Source organism: Triturus cristatus, chromosome 5_1 (genome assembly GCF_964204655.1).
Source record: "Triturus cristatus chromosome 5_1, aTriCri1.1, whole genome shotgun sequence".
Lineage (NCBI taxonomy): Eukaryota > Metazoa > Chordata > Amphibia > Caudata > Salamandridae > Triturus > Triturus cristatus.
This window is the reverse complement of record NC_140587.1, coordinates 197704650-197718615: the sequence shown is the minus strand read 5'-3', so window position 1 is coordinate 197718615 and position 13966 is coordinate 197704650. Positions and strand designations below refer to the sequence as shown.

Below are 13966 nucleotides of genomic sequence, written 5' to 3'. Positions count from 1 at the left end.
TGATCATCTTCAAAAGTAAATGAACAGGTTGAGGAGAGGTGGAACATATCATATATGTCATGGATTTTCTTATGAAAGAACCTAGCTAGGCCATTGCACCGTAAGGGTGACGGTTCTACCGTAGGGCCTGAGGAAGACGGCTCAAGGAGGGCTTTTGCAATACTGAAAATTCCACATGGGAAAACAGCAGCTTGATGGATTTTTCCTTCGAAATAAAGTGCTGGTGCTCTTTTAATGTCAGCCTGATAGATTCTCTATATTTCTGCTTGCTTATCTCCCAATAGACTTTCCTCCAAATCCTTTCAGCCCTTTTACAAATTTCTTTCAGCTTACGGAGATCGAGTGTATACCAAGGTGACATCTTCTCCTTAGCTCGCCTGGTGAAAATCATAGGGGAGGGGGGGGGGGGGGGATGACCTAACAAATGTAACTCACAGGTAAATCAGGCCCTATAATCACAGTAGGAGCAATCAAGGCTGCCACCTGAGCAGAAACTACACAATATTTAAAAGGCTCATATTCCATCTACTCCCGCTGGACCAAAGGAAGCCATAATCTTGGACAGGGGGTTCACACCCCGAGCCTCTGAAGGCTCCCAAAGGCAAACAAGCACCCGTCAAGCAATCCTTAGTCAGGTCATAGTTCAGAACCAAGCAAGACTGGCACCCTGCACATGCATGTGTGAGAGACCATGCTCTTGGTAGGTTGCTGCACAAACAGCACAAGAGCTAATTGGCCTCTCTCATGTTACCCTTCTTAGATCCCAGAGACCATTGCTCTTTCCAGTTTACAAAAAGAAATATCCTCCTGACCTTCTACAATTTCCTCTCAGACAAATTCAACTTTCCTTACTAGCAGTGAAAGACATTTCAACATATAAAAAGAGATCGACACTGCTTCCATTAACTTCAAAATGAGTAAAAAACAAAAACAAAACTGGACAACCCCAAAAAGGGTGGTAGGAAACATGGCTATAGAGGGGAGCAGAAAGACTGAATTGTTAGTCTACAAAATAATAGTGGACACAGTCCGAAAGGCCATTTCTTCAAAGTACTTAACAAAGCTGAAATAGATTTCAGAGACCGCTTAATACTGGATAATTCCAGCTGTATGGAGACCTTACAGAACCTGGGCTGTTTCTCTCCAAACAATTGGTGTCTATAGAAGTGTCCCATACACACATCTACAGTAGAGGTTTCACACCATAAAATAGAACATCTTTCACAGATTAGTTTAACTTGCATTTATTTTTTATTTAAGGTGTGTGTTATATTATATGTGTTACATGAAGGCGAAAGACCAACGAAATAGTTACAGAATAATTTATTATTTTCAGTTACATCTTTTGTCCCAATCCCATGCTCAAAGACCGCGCCTGCATGAGATTCATGATCACAATTCTCTTACTTTTTAGTTCTCACCTAGGCAGAACAAGGGTTGTCTCAAAAAAACATGCTGTATCTAGGATATGGACTTCAAAAAAATCCCATCTTTTTCACTGGTTCTGATTGCTGTCCTTTAGAAATGCTGGCTTTTCATTGGTGAATACAGTTAGTAGTCCCTCCTCCTGGACTTCTGTATCCTTCCATGAGGACTACCCCATTACATGTACTCTAACTTGTCAATTTACTTCGAGAGCTATGAGAGCACTTTTTTTTTTGTTGGCCGGACTTTGCTCAACTGTTCTGTTTGCTTCCCTTGAGCAGCTTCCTTTGCCTGCCCACTTAACTATTCCTGTACCGTCCACGCCTCTCCCAATTAATCCTGTATTCTGGGTAGCGGTTTTCTGAATTTTCAGCCAGCGCCAAGATACTTCAGTGATCGCACACTTTATAAAATACTTACTTACCCCCTCCCACAACAGTGCTTGCCTGCCCCAACCACCACTGCAATATCAATGCTTTTCAAATTTATTTTAAATTAACACATTTTAGCGCGGTGTTGTCCACCCCCACCTCCGACATCGCTGCTTTTACATTTTTTATTTTAAATTAGTACATTTTAGGGCAACCAGTTGGAAGATTAAGTGATTCCTCCAGATTCACAGAATGTTGAGCCGACACCAAGGTTCAAACACAGATCCTCAGCTCCCAAGTTGGCAGCTCTGACTGCTGTGCCATGTCCTCTCAGAACATCTGACTAGCAGGATATACACAAAAACATGTTCAAGGTGAAGTAAGTTTTTCTTACTGAATGCCTTCCACTGAAGTACCAGCTTATGTAGAACAAGTAAATTTTCCTAGGTCTGCTCACGAGCTGCACTTAGTAAATCTGTTTTATGGAATATATCAGAACAAGCTCCATGGGATATTTGACCATATTATTTGGGAGCTCTGCTTCTGTTTTTATTAAGACGTTTGGCTTCTTAAATAGCTTTGTTTATAAATTCACCTTGGGGGTCATAATCTAGGGTGTCCCCAAGGTAAAATCCCAACCATTTATAGTGAACACCATAAAATGCTTTGTCTCTTGCACCACCAAAGTCAACACATTCACAGCATTCTGTGGCAATGCATCTTTATTAAATGTATGTTAGGAGTTACTCATTTAGCTTTGATCTTTCTATGAACTATCTGGCTTGCCCAACTCTGTTCACCCACCTTCATCTGATACCCATGAGATAGTTGCGCTAAATATCACTTATACATTTCTGCCACTCCTCATCCGAGTTGGAGCCTGAAACGCTACTAGGTTGTACTAGAGCAAAATGGCAGCAAATTAATCAATCCAATCCAGAATTTGTAAAGCGTTGTGAGGGTCGCAAGGTGCTGAAATACAGGCACAGGGAGAGTAAGTGATTTGCCCAGCATCACAGGATGTTGACTCCAAGACTCAAACCTGGTTCTCACTGGCTCTAAAGGCGGCAGCGCAGGTCAGGTCCTTATGCCACATCCAATTACTGGTTTGCCAATGTGAAAAGGTTGTCTTTGTTTGAAATACTGTATTATATGTGCGGTTTTCATTATTGTTAAAAGAATTGCACAGTTTCCAAGTCATGTTCGTTTTTTTGTTTGCTGTCCTGATGCATTTCAACTTTGCCCTTTTGTCTCGTGTTCTAAAACACCTCCACATCTGGCATCGCACTGGGAAGGACGAATAAACTACGTATTAACTTCACACTGTTTTCCTAGTCTCATTAGAAAACACAAATTTCTTCTATCACTTTTAACGCTGAATTAATAAGTAGTTTTTAGACAAAACGTTCTATATCAATTAGTTGTCATCCTCAATAGTACATCTCCTTTGTTTTTGTTTTTCTAAATCTGCTAAAAATCTCCACTTGTTGTGCGCCTCTCGCAGAACACAGGCTCGGGCATTCTATTGCACACATAGAACGCCCCAACCGAACATGCCTAGTAGATTGCAACTACATTTATTTTACTCTGCCTGACCCAGCTTTGCAACAATCAGTTGGCAGTCAGGCTGTGTTACTGAACTGCTCTTTTTAATAGGTACCCACTGTGAGTGAACTAATTTGTGCTGAAGCTTCTCCCGTATATGTAGTTTATGTTATGTTGTTATGTTATTGGCATTTGTAGCACGCACAGCTACTCAAAGAGTCTCCCGGCGTGAAACCAAACAGGGACGAAGATCAGTGGATCGTTAGATAAATAGCAGAATTTTCAACCGTTTCCTGAAGATCTTTGGGTCCTGGATACCACGAAGGTCCAGAGGAAGTGAATTCCAGGCCAAAGCGTGGAATGACCGCCAGAAGCTGCGCCGCTAAGTGCTACTGTCTCGTGGGAACATAGAACTTGAAGCGTTTCCTGAGATATACAGGGCCAAGTTCATACAGGGCTGAGTGAGCCAGGGTGAGGGCTTTAAATGTTACTCTTTCAGCCACAGGAAGCCAGTGAAGATCGTGCAGGTGTTGTTTTATACTAGTTCTCCCCGGAATGGTAAGAAGAAACCTTGCTGCAGCATTCTGGACTACCTGCAGCCTCTTCAACAGGTACCCTGGCAGGCCAATATACAGGGCATTTGCGTAATCAATGCGTGAGAGGATTAAGGCACGAGTAACCATTTCCTTTGCTGCCGTAGGGAGGAGGGAGAGGAATTTCCTAAGTGATTTAAGGGTGCCAAAGCTCTGCCCAGCTAGCTTCTTCATCTGTGTGGAAAACCAGAGATTTTCTAACCAAATTCCGAGGTTTTTAGTGTGCTCACCCACGGAATTGGGCAATGGATAATCAAGCGGCCAGAGCGATTCCCTAAACTGGGGAGGAAAAGTCCCAAACAAGAGGATTTCTGATTTGTCCTCATTGCACTTGAGCTGCGCGGAGAGGTGCCATTGAAACACAGCCGTAAGGCACGTTCTAGCTCGAGAGGTGGATGAATCGTTTCTGTTCCATGTGAAGAGGAGCTGGGTATCATCAGCATATGCGATGATCTAGGCACCCAACTCCTCCGCCAGCTGAATCAGAGGGGTGACATATATATTGAAGAGGAGGGGGCTCAAGGTGGAGCCCTGAGGCACTCCTGTAGTCACACTTTGAGGAGCAGACGAAGAGGGGGGAAGCCAAACTTGCTGCGATCCGTCCTCAAGGAATGATTTTATCCAGTTCCACACAGACTCAGAGATACCGATATCCGAGAGGCGGGCCAGTAACAAAGAGTGAGGCAAGGTATCGAATGCCACGGAGAGGTCTAACAAAATCAAAGCCGCTCTGCCACCAGCATCCAAACAACCCGAATTGCTTCAGGAATTTCGACAAGGGCCGTCTCAGTACTATGGGCCATATGTAGGTAGCATACAAGTTACCACTTCTTAAATACCGAACTTTACCGATTCTGTATTTAAGAAGTGGTAACTCGTATGTAGGTAATCATTCGGTAAATATTACCGAATCGGAGAAATTCGGTAATTACCGAATCGGTATTTACCGATTCGGTAATGAGGCATACCTTCCCATTGATTCCTATGGGCCTGGAGGCCCATAGGAATCAATGGGAAGGTATGCCTCATTACCGAATCGGTAAATACCGATTCGGTAATGGGGGGGGGGGGGGGGGGGGGGGGAGCACATTCAAGGGTGGCAGGGTGTCACATTGACACCCTGTTGCACCCCTGATTCCTGCATGTGTGCACATGTGGCGCACATACATGCCCTAAGGGCATGTATGTCTGCCACATGGCACTGTTAGTTCAGCAAAATATTGCTTTTTGCAATGAATTCGGTATTTAGCACCAACATATATTTGGTGCTAAATACCGAATTATTTTCCCTACACATCACTCTTTTGAGTGTCACCTACATCTCATTTCGGGATTCGGTATTTACCGAATCGGTAAAATTACCGATTCGGTAATTTTACCGATTCGGTAAATTACCGAATCCTGAAATGTTCCCCCTACATAGCACAAGCCTAAATACCGGTCGGTAACGGGATATTTACAGAAAATCGGCCGTTACCGACTGGTATTAGGCTACCTACATATGGCCCTATATGAGGCTCCGAAGCCCAATTGAGTTGAATGGAGCAGGCCAGAACCTTCAACATAGTTGGTGAGCTGTTTTTTTAACAGCTTTCCCATAGACTTTCGCCACGGCAGGAAGGAGAGAAATAGGGCGGTAGCTAGCCGGGATAGATGGGTCCAAAGTGGTTTTTTTAAGCAGAGGCAAAAGTTTGGCCTGTTTCCAAACTAGAGGAGCATGTAATGTGCTGTAAGATCCAGCAGTGTACAGCACATTTTACTGCTTTGCTTGTATCTTATGTGTGCAGCTGATCAAGAGCCTGTTCAATTTTCGTGAGTGTATATTCAGTGCAGTAACACTGCTGATGCACATGTACCTAATAGATCTTCTGGCTCCCCATGCAGATGAGATTGGGCATTGGATACTGGCTTCCAAGGCATGTGAAACACTTGCTTGAGCTCCCCAAGAATTCCGGCTCTTGGGACTGTAGATATTAATTTAGTGGCTGTAAGCCATTCATTTTGTGGTGTGCTCTTTATAGATGGCCTTGTAAAATACGACATGAGTATAACCCATAAACCACGTTGAGATGTGGGTAGGTGCGAGAGAAATAACAACAATATCTCAACTGGTATAATTATGGAGAACAGTTAGAAATGCATGTCAAATACATTGCAACAAAGGAAGAGGAAGACTCTGGAAAAAAGTTTTTGGAAGGTGCACTAGGCATTGTATATTTTCAAAGCATAATCAAGTACAGTTTGATGGAACCACAATGTATAGTGCACTATTATTTGCGCTGAGTGGTCTTAACCGCACTATACATTGTGGTTCCATCGAACAATTGCCTCTATTTACAAATGTGTTGAAATTGTTATCGGAACCACCAATATTCACTGTATATATTAGTTCACTAATCTCACTTTGCACCGTTTTCCACTGAATACACATTGTCACTTGCGTCGCCACTTGTGTCACTTACACAATTGAGCACCAAGTCCAATTTCGGGTTGTTTTTATGCAATTCTTTGCCTACAGTGCTGTTACAACTGTACTTGATTATGCTTTGAAAATATACGATGCCTAGTGCACCTTCCAAAAATGTTTTGCCAGAGTCTTCATCTTCCTTTGTTGCAATGTATTTGATATGCATGTCTAACTGTCCTCCATAATTATACCAGTTGAGATGTTGTTATTTCTCTCCTTTATAGATGGCCAACAGTAATATTATTGTTTTAAGCTCTAACCACTAGAAAATACTGACAGAATCTCGGGTATCCTTTAAAGCATTGAAGGGCTACGTGGGATTTTCTTAAAAGGTGTTACTGGAGTTTGTATTGCACACAGGGGTTCTTGTTTGCAGATCGTATCTAATCTTTCTGATGAGGGGACTGGGGAGTTAAATACTAGTAAAGATAGGTCTTTGCAAGGTGAAAACAAGAATTAAATGGACTTTTATAAAACCATCCACTTTAAAGGTAATTGACTTTGTGTAGTTCCCAATTTGCCTTTGAAGCTCTGTCAACTGTCTGAGAGCGAGTTATGTCAGCTGGAAGGTCTTTCTTTTATGAAGCAGCGTTTAGCATTACAGTGCCGCTATAAATGCTTCCAGGTGCTGTAAACTGTGGACCTCCTTCCCCCTCCCGCTTACTTTAATAGAGGAAACATTGTGCTTGTAAAACTCCTCCAGGCTTTGCCCTGTAAAAATCGTTGACTGGATTCTCACAGGAGACCACCTCACTATAAAAGAAGCCCCTGGACGGCAGCAATGTGAGGCTATGCAGTCACCTCCCAGGTGACCTGAAACCATGAGACTGTATGTAGTTACAAACAATATAAAATGCATTATGTGGAGCACTGTTTGAAATATTAAATGGTTAATTTGAGAAAGAAAGGTAACATTGGACAACATAAGTAAAAAACACTGTCATTTACAACACCAATAGCTCTAACTTTCACAAATGCGAGACCGATTGCAAATGCTTCTTTTAATACGCCACCAATGACAGCGTGTCTGTACAAGTTCAAAACGGCCCAAATGGCAAACACAGAGATGTAATTCACTAACGGGGATCACGTTTATTATTTTGGTGACCAGGCATATTGCTTGTCTCACACCACTAATGGTATCCATGCCAAACTCTCTGCATAGTGTTTCTGTTTTATAACTGACCTGCTCTCGGAAGAAACATTTCTTGGGTGGGAGTCTACTTGATGGGATCAGTTGCTAACGTACCCCACCAGCTGTGGAATGTCGATACCAGTGGAGCATGTATCAGTCAGGGGTAAAGGGTTAAACTGAGAATGCGCAAACCGCAGCACTGGCACAAAGGTGCAAACTGTGGAAAGCAAAGCACTTGCAAAGCAAAATCATTGGTAGCTTTTCTCTCCAAGATAACGAAGCTGCAATGCCCCCAAAGGCAGGCAAACCGACCAGGCGAGAGGGTGTTGTCTGCAGCACCCCGTGGGCAGACCATGCCACATGACATCCCGAACAGCGCTGGCTGCAGAGCTGCCCAGCCCTGCTGGCGCAGTGGACGCGGAGACAGGAGGAGCCTGACCTCGTACAAGGCAAGAGCGTGTCTGGCAACAGGGCCGGAGTCGCATGCCGCACTCACCGCACACTCAGCGGCCCCGGGCTGCGCGCTAGCCCGAGGTGGGGCAGTAGTATTCGCTGGAGTCTGGAAACACACACACAGACCAGGCGGGAGCCGTGGTGTCGCAGAAGGTGACGCGGGTGCGACGGAGAACGGCCAGCGTGGCTTTCGGCTGCGTATGGCGCTACAAAAGCTGATGATGGGCGGAGGCTGACTGCAGTCAAGCTTACGTATGATCTTCTGGGTGAAGCGTTGATTCACCCGGACGGGTCACCGGGGTCTGCAGACTGCAGCATTCGGGTCACTGAGCGGAGAACCGGAGACAGCTAGCACCTCCGCCGACTGACAAGAAGATTTACAGCAGCTAAATATAATTCAATAAAGTAATTCTTTATTGGTAAAAACCATGCGGACCATGTTGCCAATAGGAAACATTTAATCGCAAGACACTAATGAAAGACGGTGGCTGCCTGGCTGGCCATCAGTGTGGGGAAGGACTGTACCACGTAGGTCCTATATAATTAATACGTTTTAGTACCTCATATTCTCAGATTGCTTAGGTTGCGCAGTTTAAGAACCTATTGCCAAACACTCATATTAACATGTATTTCAGACCCCCCAGGATATTGCGGCATGGATTAGCATATTTAGCGGCACAAATATGGAAATTTAGCGGCACAAATATGGAAATTTAGCGGCATTTTTGCGGCACTTTATTTTACTCATAATCATTCCTTTTTAGCCTGAAATCAATGGAAACTGTTTTAGCAGAGTATTCCACTTTGCAATAGGCATGTTTAAAGTTCCTGCAGCTCTACAAAGCACAGCTCAAGTCCTAACCTCGTGGGAGGGAGCTGTATTTCTCCCTGGGATGTTCTAGTGCCCATGTATGCACCTCTGCCGGGGCACCGCTGCCTCCCGGATCCGTGAGGCAGGACACCTCTTCCTCAGGCACCCTAGGGCGCAGAATCGTAGTGGCTGATCCAAATAAGTGAGACAGACTGCATAGGGAGGTCACCACCTGCTTACCTGGTTCAGTCCTCATAAGTCGACTTGAGCATGCACCTAACACCCTGGTACTATTCCTTGTACCGCTAAATTTGCTAATCCATGCCGCAATATCCTGGGGCAGCCACGGCCCTTATAGGGCGTGCTAGCGGGGCGGTGACGTAGGGCGGGGTTGGGGCAGGGTGGGGGGTTGTAAAATGCAGCATACGGCCGATTTCAGGTAAGTAACGGAAAAAAAAACGAATTTTGTTGCGCGCGCTGCATTGCCAAATGCGATGCAGCGCAAGCAACAACATTTTTTCAGTATTTACCTGAAATCGGCCATATGCCGCATTTTACAACCCCCCACCCTGCCCCAACCCCGCCCTACGTCACCGCCCCGCTAGCACGCCCTATACGGGCCGTGGCTGTCCTGGGAGGGTCTGACTAGATTGAAAGATCTGTAGAAAAGTGAGCTGCAAAGCAAGCTGGTTTCAGATCCCCTTTTGAAGGTGAAGACGTAATCATTAGCTCATCAAGATTCCATTTGGATGCAGGCAGGAGGAGTGTTGTGATGGGAGTAAAAAATGTAAGGAATTGTGCCATGTATGGGGTGTTCCCCAGGAGTCACACGTTTGCCGCAGAAAAGGGGTCCATCATATGTGAATTTGTATTCAGCTTACCTTCTGTATTTTATCTGTTTCAGGCATGTGAGTTCAACTTTAATTCTATGCAAAATGTAGAAATTGACTATTCATAGAACATGTGTTACTATTTCAAACTAGAAATCTTCTTCCTTATGGGCTAAACCTACGCCTCTCACCCTGCTAGTCACCTCTGACTTACCCTCTCACATCATTAAGCTGTTCAAAGTTTCCACAGAGTAGCTGGGGTCGTTTAGAAGTGGTCTTTTTGGACTCTGCACTTTTTCATATTTATATTTATAGTGCCAACTCAACCCGAAGGTATTGATTGGAGCGCTGACTGATGGAAACAGGGAGCATGGAGCCCGAGTTGGTAAATCCCATCCCGTGTAACACCGTAGATATCATAGGGAGCCCGGAGCAAGCGGCAGTAGTCGTCCCTGTGGTAGAGCAAGGGACGGAAATGGAAGCCAGGCTGGACAAGAGCCCCCTCCCAAGAAAGATGCCCAGAACGATTAGGGGTATAGCTCCAAACCTTATGGACCTGGGGATTATCTCCTGGAACATTTCAGGACTCGCAACTAAGATTCATAGCACCGAATGGTTAGCCTTTATAACAAAATTCCAAATCATTTGCCTACAGGAAACATGGGAAACCAACAAAACTGTCCCATTCCTGGAAGGATACAAATTGTTTTTTGCGCCAGCCCGGAAATCCAATATGGGCCGAGCCAAAGGCGGACTAATAATGTATGTAGCGTTGTCATTGCAGGGGAAATGGCAAGATTTAGGGTGGGACTCTGGCTGCCTTCAGGGCGTAAAACACTCATCGGTGGGCCTAAAGCTCATTTTTATAAATTTTTATAACGCGGGACAATCCATAACAAACCTGATGGAGCTACAGGAAAGACTGGCTACCCTTCAGAACTCAGGGGATGAGGGCTATCAGTTAATTCTCATGGGCGATTTTAATTGCCACCAGTGCCCATATCTGAAATGGGAAGGAGGCATTTGGGACAATTGCCCCTCTATCAAGGGTTGGCATCCGGAACATACCAGAGAGGGCCTGTCACTGAGTACAATACTGAGCGAGTTCGCCCTAACCCAGACAATGGATCTGATTGATCGGGGGAAGTCTGGTAATATTGCCCCCTCCTTTAAGGGAAGAGGCTGCAACTCAATAATAGATTATATTTTCGTTTCCACTGTCCTAATAACCAGAATAGGCCAGTTTACGGTAGTACCCAGCGCGTTTAGCGATCACAACCCCTTGGTTATGTCATTAGTGGGCGTTTTTCCTGGCACTAAAACAGACAGAAGGACCACTATGGGTGAATTTAAGGCAAAGGATCAAGGAAGAAGAATTAAATGGGAAAATATCGATGGGGAACAACTCCATAGAGCACTCCTTGCCAACGCCGAGAATCACTTGTGGAGATGTTTAGATCCCACTGTTGAGGGGATGGACCTGATTGCAGCTTTTGAGGGCACTGCACAGCACATAGACACCCTCTTAAGAAGCAAACCAAGGCCCCAGGTAGATTTCTGCCCTAGATGGTTCGATAAGAGCTGCTCTAGAGCCCATAGGGACCTAAAATTGGCATTATCAACTGCCCCTAGGGACAGAGGAGAGATCGCTGATTGTAGGGCCCAGTACAAAAAGGCAATTAAGTCACGAAAAATAGTCCTACAAACAGAGGCCTGGGAATCCCTGAGAGAGGCCGCGGAGCTCCATGATATGACCAGTTTCTGGAGGATCATAAATGCTCCTTGCTTTCAACCCCCAAATAAGCCTCAGGTAGTTTCCCACATTTTGCCAGACGAATGGATGGCGCACTTCAGTGGCCTATACAACCGGGGCGAGCCTGAGGAGCTACCAACTACTGCCATAGAATCCCTTGGTGGCGATTGGTCTCACTTCACGGTCCAGGAGGTCAAACTGGGAATTGAGGGTTTGGTGGTGAGGAAGGCCCCAGGGCCAGATGGGATACCCCCTGACCTCTTTAAAAGCCAGGTAGACCTCTGGCCCCGATGATGAATACAGGCCCCAGCTAGGCCCGCAAGGCACAAGGGTTCGCTCTCCTGTAACGGAATCTATAAGGAAGTTGGCACGGAAACTGCAAAGTACAAAAACAGCATTTATTAACCCTTAAGGGTGGTCCTACAATCCACACAACACCCTTCAGTATTGCATGGAGTAGCACACAGAACTTGCGTACACAGTCCCCTTTTATACACAACAGAGGGGCTCATAAGTGGGTGGATACAACATGAGGCCGAAGAACATTACCATTTATGGTCATTCTCGATACTGAATCAATACATGGGCGGAGCCAACACACTCCTTGAGCCCGCGAAACACATGGTCAAGCAAGGCTAATTATAACAGATGTGGTCAAGTCTGGACATGCGCCAGATGGACAAGAGAGAGCTATTTATAAACTGTTACTAGGCAGATTACAAGAGCAACTAACACAAAGGTCGGACTCTCCTCGTGGCGAACACGTGGCACATGATAATACAAAATGGATCCCGAACTTCGGTCAACATAACGGAGAAAACATGACCTAAAGGGAAAGCATTAATGTCTTTAGTAAATGCTTAATCACATTGCTGTTTTAATTTACAACAGACGACCCTTTCAGCATTTACTGAAGACATCCGGTTTCCAAAAATCATCATATATGTCAATTATCATCATTCCTTTAACCTCTTTAGCTAGACGCTTCTGATGAGCAACATCGGCAATAGCTTTCTTATCCGGGATGCAGAATGAAATGCATACGGAACAGAACAATGGTCCACATTGAACACACATACAGAAAAAGAACAGAATTGCTATAATAATACAAAGACCAGTTAAGACCTTCCATCCCCAGGCAGTAACCAATGCCCAAAACCATCCAGAAAAGGACCAAGTGCCGTTTTCTGTGTGGATTTCAGCTGCTATTTTATGCAGCTTGTTAATGGCGTTATAAACGGATGGCGTATGATCAGGGATAAACACACAGCAACTACTTCCAATAATTTTACAGGCTCCACCTCGATCAGCTAGCATTACATCTAATACCATACGATTCTGCAATGCAACAATCCTAGTTATTTGTAACTCTTCCGTAAGATTCCCAAGAGCAGCAGCAGTCTGATTTGTCACAGCTTCTACCACTCTTGTTAATCTTCGGATCTTCCTACTATTCAAAGCGGCTCCAACAAAGAAAAACAGTCCTAAGTTAAAATCAATATACTGCTGCAAGCTGGTATCAGTCTGATCCACATTATCAATCGATAAAGTACGTTTATACCTATTTACAGTCACATTATTCAACAATTTCAAATCCTTATGGTAAGATGCTGGTGCTAGGAATACAGGAGGTAATAGGAAGGATACATAACATACCCCAGACCACCCAGCCGGCAAACGGTAATAACCTTTATTTCCGCACACAAAATAGGTATTATGGGACGCTAGGAAGGTACTGTTATTCAATCCATCAATGTTCAAGACAGTTAGGCAATCACTGACACCAACAGGGATAAAACCCACACTCTGGACACACAGGTCCGCTTGAGCCTCCATACAAAGGCCATCGCAACTCAGGATCCTTCTTCGTGTATTTCCTCCATACTGTGCTGTACATTATGGAAGAAAGACCATGCTTCACATACATATCCCCATTAGGCGTCCCCTCTGGGGGAGCTGGAGCAGATTCCTCGAGGTTCAACCGGTTTCCAAAACAGCAGCACCACTTACGGAGTGCGCTGAAAGCAGGCATGCTCAGAAATAATGCAAAATATGCAATATTATAAAAAAAATGGCGCTTAATCGTCGCGCCGTTCAAAGTTACACAGCTCTGGAGAAATCTCTCCACATTACCTGCCTATATGTGTTGCAACGCATATATTTTCACAAAGACAAATACAAAATATGACTAGTCATCATCAATCAAACTCAAATAGCCAACCCAGGCTTCAAAAACTCGGAGCAAGTACCGTACAACGGTTCTTACCAATCAAGAGTCCAGATTCCAACTGCCAAGCTCCACAATCGCCCAAACGGCTCTCACGGCAGGACCGACAGAAGAGGTCTCAGTCGATGACCGGCGCCACCCAGACGGTCAGCTCGGAAGGGAAGGAAGAAAAACCTCGGGATGCCAGGGCTAAGACGCCGCTGGCAGTGATCACGTCCCCGGCCAAACTCCTCACCTTCGTCGCGACCAGTCCTTCGAGCATCCGAGTCGCCGATGAGCCCCACGTGACGGGCGCCAATTGATGAATACAGGCCCCAGCTAGGCCCGCAAGGCACAAGGGTTCGCTCTCCTGTAAC

General features: G+C 45.1%; 1 protein-coding gene across 2 annotated transcripts in view; it reads right to left on the bottom strand.

The window, feature by feature from the left end:
• Positions 1–8169, bottom strand: part of TSNARE1 (t-SNARE domain containing 1) — a 1167042-nt gene extending 1158873 nt beyond the window's left edge. Inside the window, exon 1 of one of the 2 annotated variants that reach the window (XM_085604814.1) lies at positions 8033–8169. The gene's annotated coding sequence lies outside the window, so the exon portion shown is untranslated. The remainder of the gene's footprint in view (positions 1–8032) is intronic. The other variant, XM_085604815.1, reaches the window with a different exon arrangement.
• Positions 8170–13966: the final 5797 nt, after the last annotated feature.